Source organism: Hemicordylus capensis, chromosome 1 (assembly GCF_027244095.1).
Source record: "Hemicordylus capensis ecotype Gifberg chromosome 1, rHemCap1.1.pri, whole genome shotgun sequence".
Lineage (NCBI taxonomy): Eukaryota > Metazoa > Chordata > Lepidosauria > Squamata > Cordylidae > Hemicordylus > Hemicordylus capensis.
In genome coordinates, this window is record NC_069657.1 from 48,296,653 (window position 1) to 48,318,879 (window position 22,227).

Sequence of the window (22,227 nt, forward strand, 5' to 3'; positions counted from 1 at the left end):
GGGGCAGAAGAGTGAGGGCAATACTGATGCTGGAAGTGTTACTCTCATTCTGAACTGGCTTTGTTTGCCAAGTTAATATCAATCAGTGACATTATACAGCTAAATCTGACTGGTTGTGTAGCATCCAGACATCATCCCACTCACTATGTGAGCCATTAGCTGAGAATTGCCCATGTGATTAAACAGGGACAAAGATATAGAAAATGCGGGAGGGGGGCACAAAATTGCACCAGATACCAGAGAGGGAAAACGATAGCAATGAACAGAAATGAAAAAGATGAACATTCATTTGCTCCTCCCCCAGACCAAGAATGATTCCTGCAACCCTGAATGGAATATTTATAACTCCCAAAAAATCAAAACAGGTTAACATTTGGCATAAAGCTAGAATGAAATAACTTTCGCATCTGTATGTTCAATGAAAAGTGGGCAGGCCTGGATTCTGGATGACGAATTGTAATCTCATTCCACGCATATTACAGCATGGAAAATAACGATAGGCAATTCGTTCTTTTCAATTAGGCCTTGTTATCCATGATTTTTCTAGAAGCATTAATACGGAGAAGTGTGAAAATGTAGGCTGAGGGCTTGACAGTATAAACAGGGCAGAATGTAGCTGAGTCAGACTCAAACAAACTCCAGGATACAGTCACAAACACAAAGAAAGCAACAGAATAGCAGATGGCTACAGATGAAAAACAAAATCAAATGACAAGTTTTGTGAGGGCCCGTGGAAGGCTGGAGACCAAGGCCAAAATGCACCAACAAATCTGAAAAATGAACTCACAACTGGAGTTTAAAAAGACAGCTACATATAAAGACTGAAATTAGCTCTATGCTGTTTTGTTTTAACACATGCACCATACCTATAATCCCCCACATAAGTTGACTAGTTCCCTATTTGTTCTTTAAAAATTATTACATAGGTCACTGCCTTATACCGAGTCATGCCACTGGTCCATCTTGGAAAATAATGGGCAGCAGCTTTCTAGGGTTCCGGGCAGATATTACCCAGACCTAACTGGGGATGCCAGAGACTAGGAACATAGGAAGCTGTCATATACTGAGTCAGACCATTGGTCCATCTAGCTCAATATTGTCTTCACAGACTGGCTGCGGCTTCTCCAAGGTTGCAGGCAAGAATCTCTCTCAGCCCTATCTTGGAGATGCTGCCAGGGAGAGAACTTGAAACCTTCTGCTCTTCCCAGAGCTGCTCCATCCCCTGAGGAGAATCTCTTACAGTGCTCACACTTCTATTCTCCCATTCATATGCAACCAGGGCAGACCCTGCTTAGCTAAGGTGACAAGTCATGCTTGCTACCACAAGACCAGCTCTGAACTGAACCTGGGGCCTTTTGCATGCAGAGCAGATGCTCTTCCACTGAGCTATGGTCCTTCCCTGTTGTTGAAAGCTATGCAAGTGTATCAAGTATAGAATGCTTACAACCCTATCCTCTGACTTGTACAAATGTACCTCAGAACAATTAACTGTGTTTGCCAAAAGCTGTCTTGAAGCACTGCTTTCAGTCTCCATCTAAAGTGGTTGTTTCCGGTGCCTTCTTCCCCATAAAGACTAACTTTCATTAAGAATTTACAGTACAGGGAAACAAAACACTTCCACTTTGTATTCTAGCTTTCAATCATTTGAAATCTATCTTCGGTAAGGGCTGATTCAGGGTCTACGTGTGACATTAAACCTGTCTTTGATAGACAAATTTCACCATAAAGTGTACTGGAAACAGTCCTTTTATATATTTTAAAAAAACAGCCATGGAGGCTTGGCTTTGGCTTGGAACTGCGGTGTCTGGCAAGATGGATAGCTTAACACTTTCCCCCTTTGCCATTTTTACTCTAGTTGCCCCTGACGCAGCCATCCACCCCAAAGTTATGATTAGGGATGTGCGAGCAAGCTTGCTTTGAGGTGGGCTTGACATTGAGCCGGCCCAGTTTGGATGGTCCAAGTTTGAACTGGCCTGGCCCTCAAAGTGGGGTGCCAGTCCAAGTATGGGGCTGGCCTGGCCCATAGTCTATCTATCTATCTATTTATATTTATTTTTATGCCGCCTGATATGTACATTTCTAGGGCATATTTGTAAAGGAGAATCCTTGAGGATTCTCCTTTAGACGTAAAAGGGGCATCCCTAATCTTAAAGATAAAGGTGCCGGGGGGGGAGGGGTAGCGAGAGAAAGTGGCCTCCATACCTTTAGAGGAGCGGGCAGAGAAGGATTGGAGATGGCAGGGTGCAGCAGCGAGGGCTCCTCCAAGCCTCCCACTGGCCTCCAAATGGCAGCCTGGGCGGTTTGCAGCTCAGTTAACCATTTCTGTTATCTCCATGCACGTGCATGCGTAGAGGCCATTTGCAAATTGTGTGGTGATGCAAATAGCCTCTGTGCATGGATGGAGGTCATGAAAATAGTCTCTAGGCATGCACAGAGGCCTAAACCAGGTCGCAGCTGGCCCAGGCTGAAGGAGTCCCCACTGCCACTCCCACCACCTCTGCCTCCTCTAAACATATGGAGGCCAATGGAGGCCACTTTCTCTTGCTATCTCCTCCCAGACGTTTTTACCATTAAGATTAGGGATGCCCCCCTTACTTGTAAAGGGGAATCCTCAAGGATTCTCTTTTACAAGTATATCAATGCTGGTCTGCGAACCGGCTCAGCACGTTCGATGGCCAAACCAGACCAGAACCTGTTCGGGCTGGCTCTGTTAAAATCCAGTCCAGATTCAAACCAAACCAGCCAAACCGGTTCCGTACACATCCCTAGTGATGATTCAGTGCAAATAGTGAGCTACCTTGGGGGGTAGGGTGGCAATTTTTGGCACAAAAGCAGTGGAAGGAGAAACTATTAAGCCCCCTTCACTGGGCGGAGCAGGCCCGCCACACACATATACACACTTGAATTGTTTATATAAAAGGAACACTTCAGGAGGTTAAAACTGTTTGTCAAAGATGGATTTAATATCACATGTAGTTTGGCACTCACACAAACACATTGGGGGGAAGCCTTGTTTTTTCACCATTTTGTTGTCAGCCTGGATTAAATGTGGGATTGGTGAAACAGGCATATGAATGCTACACCACATGCTCAATATCAATTTAGCACACCATTGCAAATTTTCACAATGCAACATTTTTGTATTTTTAAATTTCACATAGCACATCAGTCCACCAATTTCTTATTCAAGCCGCAGTGAAATGCACCACCACTATGCTCTCGCTCAGCTCTCATTCCTTTCAATGGGATTTGCACAAGAAAACTTTCCAGTAGATTAAGCTTGGTGGCCAACATACAGATTAACAGTGTGCTTGCAGCAAAGAAAGCATGTGTGCAGCATGCTGCATTCCAGACTAAAGTTGTGCAGGTCCTTGCATGGGATGGGTGATCTTTGCTAATCTCCCTTTCCCTCCGACGCATTCTGTGCCATCCAAAAATATGTCTCCAAGAATTTCACAGCCTTCTGAGACATGTTCTCAGATGGCACAGAGCACTTCAGAGGGAAGGGGAGAGCAGCAGAAATCCACCCTCCCCCACATGAAAGTGTTGATACTGCAGCACAGCAGCACAGTGCACATATGCTTCATTAATCTGCATGTCAACAATTGTTTGCAGTGGCACAGAACGTCAGCATCTGGGCCTATGTAGAACATTCAGGTGATTGCTTCCAGGCTACAGAGAAAAAAAATACATTTTTTTACATGAAGTACAGTGGTCAGCGCAATTCTGAGCATGTGCAAACTTCCATCCACTGAGCCATCCCAGAAGAAAATTATATTGAGTAAAAATCCATATATTTCCCATCTCTTCTCTAGACCACGGGGAGTGCAGTTAAGGAGTTAGCCACAATCACTGTGCCCCACATGAGATCCTTGTTACCAATCCTGTTATCGATATACAGTGGTTTGACCAGGATTGCTGGAAATTCTGGGATTTCACATCACACTCCACAAGAGCACCCAGGGCTTTTTCTCTCTATCCACTCTCTATACTCCATACATAATTATGTATCCCTTAGGATTTTGCCTAAAACCAAATGCAAAGTATTTCCAGGAGAAACATCTGGGGCCTAATCCACGTGTAGCAAAATGAGGTGGCAGAGTAGACTGTGCCATTTAAGACTAGAGGTGGGAGACACAATTTTTTAATGCTTCCTTGCATAAAAACCATTTTAAAAAGCAAAAATCTGGCACACTGGAAGAAAGATATAGCCCAGGCTTTTCTCTGCAGTTTTTTAAAAAACTTTTATGGATTTTTTTTTAATTTAAGGGAGTATTCAACAACGTGATCATCCACCTCCATTATGGAGTAATACAGTCTATTCTACCACCTCAGGATTCTACCACCTCATTCTTCTGCACATGTAGACCAGGATGCTTGACCTCCAAACTCTTTCTGAATTTAGCTTAAGAAAATATTACAATTTTAGGGATTAACCATTTGGATTCTAGCACCTCATTCCTACTTAATTCTGCTGCAATTATAGACCAGGCCTGAAGTATTTCATTGAAAGTGACTAGCAAAGTAAATTACTCTGGAAACACCATTCTAAACACGGATAAGAGAGTCAAGGTGGTAAGGGGGGATGGTCAGCAAAAAGAAGATTACAACAGTCAAGACAGGAAAAGATAGTACCCTGAGAGTGGGACTTTTCACTATCTTTCTGTCTATCTATGTAAACTGCTTTGAGCACTTTTGTGGAAAAGCAGTATATAAATGCTCATATAAGTTTGTAGTAGGTAAATTTTCACCCACTCAGGAAGCAGGGTCTTGATGGTGGAAATAAAGGAGAAATCTCATTATTTATTATTATTAATAAAAAGAATACAAATAAAACATCAATATTTTAAAACATCAAATAAGTGGGACCATAAAATTGAAAAAGCTGAAGAAAATGAAGATGTAAAAATATTATGGGACTTCCAACTACAAACAGACAAACATCTGCCACACAATACACCAGATAGAACTGTAGTCAAGAAGAAAGAAAAACAAGTTAAAATAATTGACACAGCAATACCAGGGGATAGCAGAATAGAAGAAAAAGAAATTGAAAAAAATCAAAAAATACAAAGATCTACAAATTGAAATTGAAAGGCTGTGGCAGAAAAAGACCAAAATAATCCCAGTGGTAATTGGCGCCCTGGGTGCAGTTCCAAAAGACCTTGAAGAGCACCTCAACACCATAGGGGTCACAGAAATCACCACCAGCCAATTACAAAAAGCAGCTTTACTGGGAACAGCCTATATTCTGCGACGATATCTATAACAATTGACAATAAAATTCAGCCATCCCAGGTCCTTGGGAAGGACTCGATGTCTGAATAAAACAAACCAGTCAATAACACCTGTATGACTGTGTAAACAACAACAACAACAACAATATAGTATCCATGTTTCAAGTTCTGCATCACCGTTTTGGCCACAGACTGAATGTAGGGTATGAATGAGAAAGCTGAAGCCCCATACTGCATGCCAAGGCATCTAGAAGGGTTCTTAATGAAGATGGAAGATGGCTTAGGAAAGAAACTAATAGGAAATTCATAGCTTTGACATACTGAGTTTGGGGTTACAATCTGACATCTGAACTGAGACTTGTAAAAGTGAATTAGTGATACTGAATTGTACAAGGTTAAGAGCTGATATGAAAAGAGAGCTGGCTACCATCAGCATATAAGAGGTAATTAAAGCCATGCAACCTGGCTCCTTTGCCCGCGGGCAGGGACGTGGCAGGGGAAGGACAGGCCCCCATTTTGTTAGGGTGACAAAATGGACTGAGTTGATTTCCCATTTTCGGCAGCTTGACCACATAAATTCAAAAATGTCTGAAATCCTGAAAGAATATTTATACAATTTTTCAACAACAACAAAGTTCACAAAGCAGTTTGCAAAGCAAAAGAAAAGGAAGATGGTTCCCTCTCCCAAAAGGGCTCATAATCTAAAAGGACACACAAGAGAGAGGACGGCAACAGCCAGTTAAGGCAGGGCTTCACAAACCTGAGCCCCCACATGCTGATGGACTACATTCATCCCCAGCCATGATGACTGGCCATTGTGGCTGGGGATAATGGGAGTTGTAGTCCAACAACATCTGGGGACCCAAGTTTGGGAGCACCCAAGTTAAGGGATACCGTGCTGCAGGTGAATAAGGCCAGTTGCTCTCTCCTTGCCAAATACGAATATGAAAATGACAGATATTTATAGAGGCAGGTCTCACAATCAAAGAGACCCACCTGGGCTCGCTCTCCCCGCAGACAACCAGCCAGTCTGCTCTGGGCGGCTGCAGCAGCCACCCACACAACTACCGGCTCCGTCACGGAGCCGGCCAGGGCTGGGGAGTTCGGGGGCCGTGCAGCCCCCGGAAGCTCCAGTATGCCCTGCGCAAGCACGCAGGGCATACTGGAGAGACCCCTGAGCTGGGAGGCTGCTTTTAAGCCTCCCGGCCTGGGGTCTACTCATGAGTAGCCGTGGCACAGGGCCACACCATGGCAACTCACGAGCAAAAAAAAACCGGGTTTGCGGAGCACTCGCTCCGCAAATCCGGTTTAAGGGAAGGGTTACTTGAGCAGGTTACCCACTAAGGAACCACCGGGCTCGCAGCCAAGCCCGCTGGTTCACACGGTTGTAGGAAATCGGGCTAGCGGAGACTATCCCGATTTTCTACAATCGTGTGAATAGCCTCATATATCGCTTTTCAACCAAAGTTCTCAAAGTGGTTGAGAGAGAGAGAGAGAGAGAGGTAGGTAGGTAGGTAGGTAGGTAGGTAGGTAGGTAGGTAGGTAGGTAGATAAGTAGATAGGTAGATAGAAAGGCTCCTTATCCCCAAAGGGCTCACAACCTAAAAAAAGAAACATAAGAAAGACACCAGCAACAGACACTGGAAGGATGCTGTGCTGGGGATGGATAGGGCCAGTTGCTCTCCCCCTGCTAAATAAAGAAAATCGCCGCTTTTAAAAGGTGCCTCTTTGCTCAGACAGCAGGGACGTTTACACACAGCAGGCTTTACCACGGGTTTACAGGGAGGCTTTACTGCAAACTCGAAGTTGTCCCCAAAAACCAACACAAATAGTGGATCTTTTTTACCCTGGATATAAATCGGGCTACACGCTAACACACTGTGAAAAACCCAAATTGTGTGTGAACTGCTCCCCGATAACTCACAGGGACTTTGGGGTAAATCTGGCCGATATGTGAACGCACCCCCTCCATTCCAGAGGAGATGCAAGTTCAAAGGCTTTAAAAGAGCCCCTGGTGGCGCAGTGGTAAAACTGCTGCCCTGTAACCAGAAGGTTACAAGTTCGATCCTGACCAGGGGCTCAAGGTTGACTCAGCCTTCCATCCTTCCGAGGTCGGTAAAATGAGTACCCAGAATGTTGGGGGCAATATGCTAAAATCATTGTAAAACTGCTTAGAGAGCTCCGGCTATAGAGCGGTATATAAATGTAAGTGCTATTGCTAAGTGCTAAGTGCTAAAAGCCCCGTGTGAAGAACTTCCTAGGGACATTTTAAAAGCCACCACTTTAAAAGGTGCCTCTTTGCCCAGGTAGCAGGGTCCAGACATTTAAGTCTTTATTCTGGTCTATGACCATAATGAAGTAAAGTAAGCAAGCAAGTTAAAGTCTTTAAGAAGGATACAGTAAATAAAAGGAATCCATTATCAGAATATGCATGTGGCACAATCACTGCGCTATTGTCTGTCACCAACCCTGATGTCTAAATTATTTACAGAGAAAACACACCATTAAAAATGGATTTCTACCAAGCAGAGAACATTCTTGACGGATATCCTTGCCCAATGGCACCCCAAAGCTGAGCCCTGCCTCTCCTGGGGATACATAAGGGGAAACATTTCCCTCATATGATTTTACATACACTTCTAGAATTGGATTCGATGGGCTATTTCAGGGATGTTTGCTTTCCTGTTGCTAAATGTGGAAACGAACATGCTGCCCTTGGTGAAAGCTATTAGAAAGACGCCTGCCTCCTGCAAGGGAAGGAAGAGGGGGAGCATGTTTTGGAGACACCCACCACCCAGCACATCCCACCCTCCTTGTATGTCCTCCCTGCTGTGCGCGTTCCGCTTGCCCTTGGAATGCTATCACTTATTATCACACTGACTTCTCCAGATGGGGCATTTTGGCTATTGATCTGATAAATAAACAGCCTGCTCGCTCGATCAAAATGTTATTTTGCATTTCAATTACTGTTCACTAATGCAACCTTCATCCCGCCAAGAGCGCTGCTGGCAATGACACTCGACCTGGCACAGGCGCTGTGAGCAAACGCAGCGGCAGTGCCTGCTGCAAGCACCTAACAGGATTACCACCCTCCATTAGATGCACAGAAGGAGAAAGCGATGGGGAGATGGTCTTGTGACAAAGGGGGACAGACGTGGACAGAAAGGCAAGCACGTTGGAACTGTCTGTGGGTTAGGATCAAGCAAGAAGACACATTTGCCCATAGCTAGGTTTTGCCTGGCATTTCGCTAACTGGGGAGTTCTCCCTGACGGCCAGACCTGAAGCTGGATTGAGCCCAGCAGGTTACGACATCCAAGAATTCAATGATGTAGGGACTGGAAATCAATTTGTGGTTCTGGGCCAGCACTGTAAACACTGAGGCAGAGGTGGTGGTTTCTGCTTGCTGCTGCTGCTTCTATTTTTCCTTGCTATTTGGAGGCTTATTCTTAGTACAAGATATTTAAATTTCTTCTTATTTATCTCTCTTGCCACTTTTAGTGTGTCCAAACAACAGAAGTGTTGCTTGAATGAATGCCACGCCTTGTAAGAGCTGAGCTGTTCAACAGTGGGACAGTGTGCCAAGTGCAGTTTTGGGATCCCCTTCGCTGGAGGTTGTCAAATGGAGGTTGGATGGCCATCTGTAAGGGACGCTGTAGCAGTTTTCTGCTCTGAGCAGGGGATAGACAAGGAGACCTTCAAGAGCCCTTCTAGTTCTAACATTCTGTGTAGCCATTCACACAATCAAAAACTGTGTTCTACCCAGGTTTGGGAAGCAAGGTAGGAGGTTGTGTGGAAGCAAGGGAGGAGGGAAACCCTGGGTAGAAGTGATCGTGTGGAAGCAAGGTGGAAGGAAAACCTGGGTAGCTTTTTCTCCTACCTTGTTTCCACACAATCACTTCTACCCAGGTTTTCCTCTTACCTTGCTTCTACACAACCGGAAACTGGGAGCACATACAGCTCCAAAACCTGGGTAGAACACAATTTTTGATTGTGTGAATGACCTCTATGTTTCTTTAAGGTGACTGCATTGTGGAAAGGCATGCTCCTGGTTATCAACTATGTAATGAGTGACCTTGAAGCAGGGCCGGATTAAGGGCAACTGATGCTCTAAGCACAGCTCAAAAATGGTGCCCCCCCTTGGCCCCCACCATTGCTTAACTGACAAGACATTAAGACTCAAGCAAATTATTTGCTTATACTATAATATTTATTTAAAATTTTAAAAGCTTTCTTCTAGATTTTTTAAGGTAAAACAAAACAGTTCCACTGTCTATAATTTCTTATAAATAGCCGCAACAGAAGGAAAGATTGAGGAAAATATTTCATCTTCAAGGTCAGACATAATATACGACCATCTTTTATGTGAAGTTTTATCAGTATTTTGTACTGCTCTTTACAGTAATCTTTTGCAAATCAATGACTTTTTACTTCAGATACATAGTTTAGTAGTCTCTCAAAACTTTAGTCGCTCAAAGAAAACATTTTTTTAACAACACAGAGTAAAGTCGAACACAGCAGATAAAAACAATTACAAAAAATTGACTAAAGTTGAGTGTGGCAGTGAAATGCAGGGTGGCAAAAGAAATGCAGGGTGACAATAAGGCAGGCGAAAAGAGAGTTTGAGGAACATTTAGCTAAAAGTATCAAGGGGAATAATAAAAACTTCTTTAAATACACCAGAAGCAGGAAACCTGCCAGGGATGCTGTTGGACCATTAGACAATGAGGGAATGAAAGGGATTATTAAGGAGGATATGGAGGTTGCAGAGAAGCTCAATGAGTTCTTTGTGTCCATCTTCATAGCAGAGAATACAGAGCATATACCTGTTCCTGAACCAAACTTTTCAGGGATGAAGGCTAAAGAACTGAGTCAGATAGAAGTGACAAGAGATTATGTTCTAAACTGTCTGGAAAAACTGAAAACTAACAAAATGCCAGGGCCAGATGGCATCCAACCAAGAGTCCTCAAAGAACTCAAATGTGAAATTGCCGACCTCCTTGCCAAAATATATAACTTATCCCTGCAATCAGGCGCTGTACTGGAGGACTGGAAGGTAGCAAATGTAACACCGGTTTTCAAAAAGGGATCCAAGGACGATCCAGGAAATTACAGGCTGATTAGCTTAACGTCCATTCCAGGCAAATTGATGGAAAGCATCCTCATGGATAAAATTGTAAAGCACATAGAAGAACAGGCCCTGCTGGGGGAGAACCAGCATGGCTTCCACAAAGGCTCACCAACCTCTTGGAGTTCTTTGAGAGTGTCAGCAAGTGTGTGGATCAAGGTGATCCAGTTGACATACTATACCTGGACTTTCGACAAAGTTCAACAAAGCTTTCGACAAAGTTCTTCATCAAAGTCTCCTGAGGAAACTTTGGAATCCACACATGTACTTGTCCCGTTATCCCATGACTGCTAACTGGTTGGAAGTCAGGAAACAGAGGGTAGGGGTAAATGGAGAGTTTTCACAATGGAGGGAAGTAAGAAGTGGGGTCCCCCTGGGATCTGTACTGGGATGGGTGCCTTTTAATTTATTCATAAATGATCTAGAAGTAGGAGTAAGCAGCGACGTAGCCAAATTTGCAGTTGATACCAAACTTGTTCGGGTAGTGAAATCCACAACCGATTGTGAGGAGCTCCAAAAGGATCTCTCCAAACTGGGTGATTGGGTGACAAAATGGCAAATGCACTTCAGTGTTGGCACGTGTAAAGTGATGCACATTGGGATGAAAACCCCCAAATTCAAGTATATGCTGATGGGATCTGAGCTGTCGGTGACTGACCAGGAGAGGGAACTTGGGGTCGTGGTGGACAGCGCATTGAAAGTGTTGACTCAATGTGCGGCAGCTGTGAAAAAGGCAAATTCCATGCTAGGGGAAGGGGATTGAAAATAAAACTGCTAATATTATAATGCCCTTATACAAAACTATGGTGTGGCCACACCTGGAGTACTGCATACAATTCTGGTCACCACATCTAAAAAAGGACATTGTAGAACTGGAAAAGGTGCAGAAGTGGGCAGCCAAGATGATCAGGGGCCTAGAGCACCTTCTTTATGAGGCAAGGCTACAACACCTGGGGCTTTTTAGTTTAGAAAAAAGACGACTGCGGGGAGACATGATAGAGGTCTATACAATCATGCATGGAGTGGACAAAGTGGATAGAGAGAAATTCTCCCTCTCACATAACACTAGAACCAGGGGTCGTCCCATGAATTTGATTGCCAAGAGGTCTAGGACCAACAAACAGAAGTATTATTTCACACAACGCATGATCCACTTGTGGAATTCTCTGCCACAAGATGTGGTGACAGCCAACAACCTGGATGGCTTTAAGAGGGGTTTGGATAACTTCATGGAGGAGAGGTCTAGCATCAGCTGCTGGTTGGAGGGCTATAGGCCACCTCCAGCCTCAAAGGCAGGATGCCTCTGAGTTCCAGTTGCAGGGGAGTAACAGCAGGAGAGAGGGCATGCCCACAACTCCTGCCTGTGGCTCCCAGCGGCATCTGATGGGCCACTGTGTGAAACAGGATGCTGGACTAGTGGGCCTTGGGCCTGATCAAGCAGGGCTGTTCTTATGTTCAGTGAAAGAGTTAAAGGCATGATATCTAGGGGGGAAACTCTGTGGTGCCCCCTTTCCCTTGATGCCCTAAACATGTGCTTGTTTCACTTTATGGTTAATCCAGGGCTGCCTTGAAGGACCATGCTACAAAAGAGACATCAGTTAAGCAAATCTGGGGACACTAGGCATGCTGGCTGTAAACTATGAAAAAGAGATTCCCTGGAAAAATAAACCCTCCTGGGGGAAAGTTCAGGCCCCTGCAATGACCATAGGTAGAGTCAGTAGTTTAAGGCATAGTGATGACAACTAGACCATGTTGCACCAAACTTAAGAGTGGAGTCTTTGAAATCTGTCAACAGCACTACACTCTACTGACTTTATCACAGTTCAGTCCAACAGCTGAGAAGATCTACCCTTGGGAAGGACGTTCACTCACTCATCACATATCTCACCCTGAACGGCTAGGTTCTACTGAGGTCTCCTGTTTCTCCTCTCTAGGTTTAACTGATCTTTAAAAAAATCTATTATTTTTTCATTCTGAATATGGCTTAAAACAATTGAAGGTCGCATTATAAAATATAATAATTAGTAGTAGCAGTAGTAATAGTAGTGGTAGTAGTAGTAGTAGAATTAGTATTTATACACCATGAAAAATACATACATGAAGCAAGCACTATAATATCAGTCTTAGGGAACCCAGGAAAGCTCTGCCAAGCTACACAAAAAAAGAGCTTTGCATTGCTTCCTAAAAATGAGGAGGGCAAAGCATCAGTGGGGATAGTACTGGGGAACATAATAAGTACATTGCCCATCCCATGCATAGAGTCACCTAATGGCGCAGTGGGGAAGTAACTTGCCTAGGGAGCAAGAGGTTGCCGGTTCAAATCCCCACTGGTATGTTTCCCAGACTATGGGGAACACCTATATCGGGCAGCAGTGATAGAGGAAAGATGCTGAAAGGCATCATCTCATACTGCGTGGGAGATGGCAATGGTAAACCTCTCCTGTCCAAAGAAAACCACAGTGCTCTGTGGTCACCAGCAGTCGACACCAACTTGACGGCACAACTTTACCTTTACCACCCCATGCATAAACCTTCATCTAGGATTGTGATGCTGCTAGAGGGCTTGCAAGCAACAGTTGATCTCTGCCCTTTACAGTGCCCTCACCTATAACCTATACCCTCTTCCCCACACTTATTGTGCCCCTTTACGGGATCAGGCTCCTCACTTTATGAACCTGTGAAAAAGAAATATTGCTTGAGTTGGAGAGAGGAGTTAAATAACTGCAACCTTGAAGTCATGGGGGAGATACTGATGCTTACTCAAGGACAGTCCAGGGGATGTTATAATTAGGGTGCATCAAAGAGGAGTGCTATTTGATTACTATCTTTAGACTACAGCCCCAGCAGGTGCATAATAAGGAGACAGCCACTGAAGTTTATATCCTACCCACTTTTCTGTTTTTAGATTCATTATATATAAATATAACATCACACAATAACTGACAAGCCAACTAATAAAACATACAAATTAAGAGATTTGTAGAAAACAGCAAGACAGATGATCTCCTGGACACAAGCAAGGGCAACTTGGGCCATTCTCGCCGAAAATCCATTCATACCTATAGATTCCAATAGCTCACAGATCAACAACGAAAAATGTCCCTAGCACCTTCCTTTTTCAGCAGCCTACTGACCACCACATCAGCGATATAGGAAGATGCTGAAAGACATCATCTCACATTGTGCAGGAGGAAGCAATGGTAAACCCCTCCTGTATTCTAACAAAGAAAACCACAGGGCTCTGTGGGCACCAGGAGTCGAAATTGGCTTGACGGCACACTTTACCTTTACCTTTACTGACCACCTAATGGCTCAGCAGGGAAATGCTTGACTATCAAGCAAGAGGTTGCTGGTTCGAATCCCCGCTGGTACACTTATATCGGGCAGCAGCGATATAGGAAGATGCTGAAGGGTATCATCTCATACTGTGTGGGAGGAAGCAATGGTAAACCCCTCCTGTGTTCTACCAAAGACAACCACAGGGCTCTGATCACCAGGAGTCGACACCAACTCGACAGCACACTTTACTTTACTGGCCAAGAATCTTCTTCCTAGGAACCTGATATTTTTGAGGATGCAAGAGTCACCTCTCTCCTGCAAGCAAATGAAAAGGCTACTTTGTAACAAAAATGAAACCAGCATGCCCCATTTCCACCTTTATAGTTTATGTATTATAAAATCCAACTTTACTCTAGAAAAAGAAATGGTTCCCTCCCCTTCCAAATCCCCATCTATTATTGAATTCTAGAACAGAATTCTAGCAAACTGCCACTTCACTGAAAACAAAAGTAGATGAAAAGCAGCCTGTGTTAACTTCTAGACATTAACACAAAAGCCAAGGAATGTGACTGCATGATAAAATAGTCATATGAATACGACAACTATTTATATACCCCTTTTCAGCCAAAGTTCCCAAAGCAGTTTACATAGAAACAAATAAACAAATAAATAAAAATGGCTCCCTGTCCCCAAAGGTCTCACAATCTAAAAAAGAAACATAAGACAGACACCAGCAGCAGCCACTGGAGGGATGCTGTGCTGGGGATGGATAGGGCCAGTTCTCTCCCTGCTAAAGAGAATCGCCACTTTTGAAAGATGCCTCTTTGCTCAGTTCGAAGAGGAACTGAGCAATGATTCCGCCTCATCTTTCAAGGTAGGTCTCCCTCCTTGCTTTGTTATGGAGCCTTAAAATTACAATGAGCTGATTTTGCTACAGGTAAAAGGTAAACTGTGCAGGCAAGTCGATTTCGACTCCTGGTGCTAGCTGCCCTAAAAGCAGCAAGTATATTTGATGGAAAACACATCAGAAATGTTATCATTAGCTGACATCCAGACTAAATTACTTTTCAGTACTCCAGATGAAATTAAGTTACTCCTTTAGAGTAACTCCTACGTAGTACTATTTAGTAAGTTAGTCTGGATCTCAGCCATTGTCCGCCATTTCATATAAGCTTATATCACTCTGCAAGGCTTGATGCCACCAAACAAAGAGACAGAGAAGGGCACCAGGAGTCGAAATCGGCTTGACGGCACACTTTACCTTTACTGACCACCTAATGGCTCAGCAGGGAAATGCTTGACTATCAAGCAAGAGGTTGCTGGTTCGAATCCCCGCTGGTACACTTATGTCGGACAGCATGTTATCCAGGGGCGTAACAAGGCTGGAGTGGGCCCAGAGACAAAATTTTAAAATGGGCCCCTCGCTGATACACACACACACTTCACATGTGACTTGCCTCTGGGGGGCCCCTCGAGGCGTGGGGGCCCCCAGGCAGCTGCCTCCCCTTGCCTAATAGTAGTTACGCCCCTCTTATATTAGACAGCATGTGTAATGCTGTCCTGAACATCTGACCTCCCCCTCCCCTTATTTAAAAGAATTATTTAGCAAATATCTTATTCACATCCAATATCTGCTTCTTTCCTCCAGGCCAACTCAGTCTCTTCCTGATGGACAAAGCTGGTAAACTGCTGACAAGCTAAGGGTTAAAAATAAACAAAGCCATAGGAAATTGTCACATTATATAAATGAAATGCTCAGTATAATACACTGAACTGAGCAAGATCAATATGATGTGTGAAGACAGAGAATCTATAAACCCACACCCGTCAACCTCAGCTACCGCGCAGATCCCAATTGCAACTGCCTCTGATGTGATCTGTGCCTTGAGTCCAACTTCTTGAGCCTGGTACTGAGATGATAAACATATCAATACCTGGAGAATCCTAGAAACACAAATGCATTCAGAGTCATAGCAAATGCTGCTGTTCTCTTCCTCTTAGCCGTTACAGAATCTTAAAATGTGTTTCTCTGCTAGAGGTAGCCAAAGACGATGCTATGAGCTGTAGTTTTTCAGTGCTTCGGTAAAGTGAGTGGAAACAATTTCAAAGTCTGTGAGGGGCATGTCAAGATTGGTTGGGAGGGAAAGGTGGCCAAAAATTGTTGACTGGGGTCCTTTGATAAGGGGGCTTCTTACCAATGACATCAGTGGCCCACCATACCTGTGCTGGGTTCTGCTGGCTGTTTTCCAGGCTCTGCTTTGCAGCATCTGTAGAGTGCAGTTTTTGCCTCCCCTTTATTCCCAAATAGTTATTTGACTCCCAGGACCACTTACTGCTCACATACTCACCTTTCAGTCCTGAAGACTGAGCTGGAGAGCCAAGGTGGTTGCTGAACTACCAAGCTGGCCTAGAACTGATGAGGGGAAGAAGCTGGAACTGTGAGAAGCCGGAGGAGGAGGAGAAAAGAAGGAACCTGGAATTTTGGAAAGGGATGGAGGCAAAACAATTCAGTTTGGTGTGCCTCTTGGACACAGGACATTATTTTTTATAGCTCTTAAGCTGTCAATAGCCACCTAATGGTACAGCGGGGAAATGACTTGGGTAACAAGCCAGAGGTTGCTGGTTTAAATCCCCACTGGTATCTATATCGGGCAGCAGCAATATAGGAAGATGCTGAAAGGCACCATCTCATACTGCGCGAGAGATGGCAATTATAAACCCCTCCTCTATTCTACCAAAGACAACCACAGGGCTCTGTGGGCGCCAGGAGTCAACACCAACTTGACGGCACACTTTACCTTTATACTTTATTCCCCCTGAGTGCCACAGCTCTCTCTACATTCTTGCACACATGACGGACTGTGTACTACACTACCACAAAAACTGCCTTCCTTCATATAAACCTGCCTGTGTTTTAAGATCATCCTGGGAGGCCCTGTTCTCTGGCCAGGCTCCACTGGCGATATGATTGGCATGAACTGGGGACAGGGTCTTTTCAGTGGTGGCACCACAGTTGTGGAATACTCTGCCAGAGGAGATCTGGCAGGATCCCTTTCTTCTCATTTTAACATGGGTTTCAAGACCTTTTTATTCAGGCTGATACTCAGTTATTAATTTGTTTTGTACTTTCCATTAAACTTTTGATCCAGCCCCCTAATCCCCATATGACACTGTACCTAAACCTAAGTAAATGTACATGAAATAATTGCATATTCTTCCCCAGTCTGTTCCTACATCCAATTCCCTCCTCTTCTTTTGTTGTCCCTTCTGTCTATTTTAAATTGTGGGCCTTTAAGACAGGAATGTCTCATCTCACTCTGTATAAAGCAGCAGGTGAGTAATAGACTAACAACAATAACAACAGTAATAATTACCATCTGATTGTAGCAGTTCTGACACTGATTCTGGAAAAATGCAGCTCAACTTCCTGAAAAAAGTTCTCAAAGTGGATCAGGTATGGGATGTGGAAGCGTGTGCTGGTTTCCAGTGATGCTACTAGCACTAGCCAATAGTCACCTGAAGAGATACTTGTGCCACAACACTCTGCATTCCACATTCCACACCAATAAAAGCACTGGCTAGGGCATGGGGCAGATGGGAGTCACATTTTTCAAGCAACAATAATTTGTGGCTTGAATACAAAGAAAATGAGATCGGTCTGCAACTGATGTTTGAGAGGTTCAGATCACGAACACATATAAAGACACCACAGGGTCACACTAGCAGGGAGAAGGAAGTTTAGCTTCCCTGCCAAGAACTAACAACTCTGAGCAATAAAACAATTGCTTGGAAAGATCCCTCAAAACCCATTTCCCTCAAAACTAATGAACACTAGGGTTTGGGGCAAAAGGTTGGGATTTAAATCATGCCGACAATTTGGAATTTGATATATTAGCACATACATAGGTATCATGGAATCATACAGATGGAAGGGACGCTTTGGATCAATTCTATTTTCCTTCTATTATCTTTACCAATTCCTATTTCCACGTGTCCATTACACATCTCACAAGACCCTTCTGACCCCCCCAACTTCCTATCCCTCCAGTTATTATCCTGAAAGTCTCAACTGCTTTAGCAGAGTTTGCATCCGAGCCCTGTGCTGTGCTGACCTCATCTCCAGCACACTGGTCCACCACCTTAGGTTTTTATCTCTACATTTGTATTATAAACAAAAATTGACAATTTGGAAGCTTCTTCCAGCTTTAAATTCAGACGGAGAGGAAGGACACACACAGAGAGAGAATTCAAACAGCATCTAAATGACCTGAAGACAAGCAATTGTGTCATACCGATATCCTCGGAATTCAAGAGTACACAACATATTGCGACCTTAGCTCATATTAAGTCCAAAGCACTCTCTCCCCACTCCTCTCTGTGTTTCTGTATATACATATATACACAAAGACACACATTCAAGGATGGGGCTATGCGAGGGTAGCCCAAGGTATTGTGGCGCAATAGGTAAAGCACTGATGATGCCTTGGCATTGACCCTGGTAGGAACCAGCTCCCTTTCAAGACCAACCCTTGCAAGCTTTGAAAATAGGTGGTGGGGAACAGGGAGAAGGTTGCCAGCAGCCTCCTCTTCTTTCCTTGCGTTTCTTGCAAGCTTTGCAAGAAGTATAAGGGGAGGTGCTCCTTGCAAAGCTTGCAAGAGTCAGATTGGTCCCAAAGAGCTGCTCTAATGGTGGCAGGGAGGCATCTTGCTACCCTTATGGTGCCCCAGTAATCTGATGCCTGAGACAACTGCCTCCCCCAGCCTCGTGAAAGGACCGCCCCTGAGCTCTGCATATGAAGAGACAGGACTATGCAGATGGGAGCAGGCAGGCTGGATTCTCAATGGCCGAGGTCACCACACATAGCAGCAAGTTTAGCTCTCACCCCTATGGTGGCCCTGTTATGGCTTTCATTCATAGAGGTCTAGATAGCGGTTAAGAGATTGAGCTATGAATCAGGAAATCCCTGGTTCAAATGTTAATTTTAAACTGTCTGTTTTTATTCTGCATAATTGTTTTTATTGTTTCTAATCTGTTCTTATCACTGTATTTTAAATTATGTACACTGCCTAGAGACACACATATCTGGCAGTATATAAATATGATAGATAGATAGATAGATAGATAGATAGATAGATAGATAGATAGATAGATAGATAGATAGATAGATTATTGCCTCTGCCATGTACTCAGTAGGTAGTGTGAGGCAAGCTGCTACCTCTCAGCCACAGACTCATGCAGACCCAGGTTCAAATACCTCTCAGCCATTAGGTTCACTGGATAACCTTGGGCCAGTCACTCTTTCTTAGCCTAACCTACCTCACAGGATTGTTGTGAGGATAAATGGGAGGATGAAGAGTGATGAGCACCTTGGAGAAATAGCAGAGAACATATATCATGAATAAATAATAATAATAATAATAATGTACTAGCCAACCCCGCACAGAGCATCTGTGCACTCTTTGGGGCTGGGGATTCCCCCTTCCCCCCCTCTTCTGCCCCAGTCTCTCCTGTCCTCCCCACAACCTTCTGCCCAGGTCTGCGCCGCTAGAACGCTTCCCTTCCCCACCGGCTGGGCGCAGTGCAGCTCCGGCGCCTGCCCAGGCTCCTCTCTCCGCTGTCCGCCTCCCCTCACCCGCGCTGGGCCTCCGTCACCCTCTGCCTCTTCCTGGTGGCCCAGCCGCTGCCTCACTACAGCAAGCCCAGAACCCTGGCCGCCACTTCCTCACTGCAGCCGGCTGGGCTCCTCTCAGGTGCGGCTCCGCTGCCTGCCTCCTCTCACCCCTGCCAGGCCTCCGCCGTAGGGTTCGCCCTGGTTGCATATGAAAGGGAGACTAGAAGTGTGAACACTGTAAGATATTCCCCTCAGGGGATGGAGCCGCTCTGGGAAGAGCAATAGGTTTCAAGTTCCCTCCCTGGCTTCTCCAAGATAGGGCTGAGAGAGATTCCTGCCTGCAACCTTGGAGAAGCCGCTGCCAGTCTGTGAAGACAAGACTGAGCTAGATAGACCAATGGTCTGACTCAGCATATGGCAGTTTCCTATGTTCCTGGTGGCCCAGCCGCTGCCTCACTATGGCCGGCCCAGACCCGCCGCTGCCACTTCCTCATCGCGGCCAGCCAGGCTCCTCTCGGGCGCAGCTCCACTGCCTGCCTCCTCTCACCCCCGCTGAGCTTCCGCCGCCCTCCGCCTCTTCCTGGTGGCCCAGCTGCTGCCTCACCATAGCTGGCCCGGACCCACCGCCGCTTCCTCACCGTGGCCAGCCTGGGCTGGGCCCAGCCGCCAATCCTCATCACCACTGCTGCCGCCGCCTCCCCCTCCTCGCCGCCACCTCCCCGTCGCCAACATCTGGCCCCACCCCCACTTTCTTTCCTCCCTCCTGGCGACCGGGCCTGGACCTGCCTCCCCCGCCACATTTCTGCCCGCCAAACATCCCCACGCGTCCCCAAATCCTCATACATTTCCAGTCAGTTTAGTGACTCCATTATATAGATTCTGCAGGAGTGTTGTAAGGATGATAAGAATATAATCATGTGAAGTACTCTGAACTCTCAAAAGCACCATACAAAAGCTAAGTCGAATTATTATTATGCATTCATACGAGCAGCAAATCATATAAAAATGGGGAAAAGGTGACACAGTTGAGGACACTCGTGGAGAAGGGAAAAACTGTCCTCATCTTTGAACATGTAGGCAGAGGCATTCTTACCCCTGGACCTCGGGGCCCCGGGCCATGGCTTCCAAGGTCCAGGGGGCCTCCACTGTGAGCCCCCGCTGCCACCATTGTGAGCCCCCTCTGCCGTGAGGCCGGACTGCCAATCTTGCCAGTAATTCTAGCCCCCATGTGCGCGGCCCAGGGGTGAGTTGAGCTGGCATCCCCCCCATGGCGGCGGCGGGCGGAGTGAGAGTGGTTTGAATAGAGCTATTCAAACTGCACAGGCGCACTGGAGTGCCTCGCAGTTCTCAAGGGCCGCTGGGGCCGAACAGCCAGGCCCAGCGGCCAATCCCATTCCACCGCCACCACCACGGGGGGGGGGGATGCCTGCTCGACCCACCCCCCTCCCCCTCCCCCAGCCGTGCACATGGTGACTAGAATTACTGGCAAAATCGGCGGTTCGGCCTCACGGCAGGCGGGGCTCACAGCTGTGGCTCTGATTTGAACTGGAAGCTTCAGCGGGGATATAGAGATAAAAGAAGGCAAACTGTTCCCAGGACCCCACAAAGCTGAGGATCCCCAATAGTATGGGGGTGGTGGTGGCACAAGACTATGTTTTGCCCCAGGTTCCAAGTTACCTCTCTGCAGCCCTAGGTTCCAGAAGCCACATTGCACCTTTTATAACCCACAGAATATCCAGTCACAGATCTTCCACCACTGCATTTAGTTGTGGCAAAGAGTGCCATGTAGAGTTTATAGAGACACACGACATCTCCTTGAGGGTCTTTGCAGGATACAAGTGCTCCTTGCATGCTCAAGTGCAAGCGCACGCACAGGGAGTCATGAAACTTGGCGGGGGGGGGCGGGGAAGTGGGGACTGTTCTGAAAGCAGAGTACAGCTGGAGAAATCATGGTTGAATTTTCCCCCATACAGGTTTTACACTAGTTTTCTGCTGGCTTTGTATTGACTTGCAAACACTTAACTCAATGAGCCTCTTTTCAGGATCTGTGAGAAGGGCTAGAGGGCAGTCTGTAGGGAAGATGGTTTAAATGTACTTTCCCTGCAGATGAGCAGTTGTGCCCGCCCAGATGAGCACCGGCTCCTGCTGGTAGCTCCAGGGGTTGGGGTGCCAGCATTCCTTGCAACGCGTTGCCCCACCCCCTGGAGCTCCAATAATGCAAGTGTGCAGTGCATTATTGGGATCCCCCCACGGGTCTGCAAGCCGCAGCTGACACATGACTCCGGGGTGGCTCTACAAGCGGGTTTGTACCTTCTTTGATGCAAGATGGACTGAAATCTCAAACATATTTCCTGCAAGAGGGACAGCAGCATCTATGGAATCTCCTGCACAAATCATAGAATTATCGTGAATTGTACACTGAGCTTATGAAGGAACTATTTGATACCCTAAACATTCCACTGAGTATTTACATCAACATATTTGATATAGCACTTTTAATGTGTTGATTCCGTGTGTCATTTGACTCACTAAAAATCTTTCAGATGGAAGATGGAAGAGGCATCTAGTTTCACATCCATTAATACAAATGCTTGCATTGACTTTAGTGCAGTTTCTGAAAAGATGGACAACAGTTGTATTAAACAAAAAGAGGCTGTCCACACGAGCAGCCTAGCCCAGGATAGGGCAGCTCAGCCTGGGCTAGGCTGTGTGTGTGAAGCGCCGGGATCGAACTTGATCCCAGTGCTGCCCTTGCACCAAGCCCGAGTTTGAACCCGTCATCAGGGGTGTATCTAGGGTAGGGCAGGCAGGGCATGTGCCCCGGGTGCCACTTGAAGGCCATTCTTAAAAATTTAAAAAAAAAATTAAAATGGCTGCCAAAAACAAAATGGCCACTGAGCATGTTCAAATGGCCTCTGTGGGGCCCTACGCCATGCCAGGCCTTGCAGAGGCTATTTGAGCATGCACAGTGGC

The 22,227-nt window shown here is 45.7% G+C and overlaps 1 protein-coding gene across 5 annotated transcripts in view; it reads right to left on the reverse strand.

Annotated features, from left to right (window-relative positions):
- Window positions 1–22,227, reverse strand: part of ESRRB (estrogen related receptor beta) — a 304,059-nt gene that overhangs the window by 93,334 nt on the left and 188,498 nt on the right. The window contains exon 1 of one of the 5 annotated variants that reach the window (XM_053286430.1): window positions 15,991–16,101. The exons of the other annotated variants lie outside the window; for them this stretch is intronic. The gene's annotated coding sequence lies outside the window, so the exon portion shown is untranslated. Of the gene's footprint in view, window positions 1–15,990; window positions 16,102–22,227 lie in introns of those variants that run through there. 5 annotated transcript variants of the gene reach the window in all.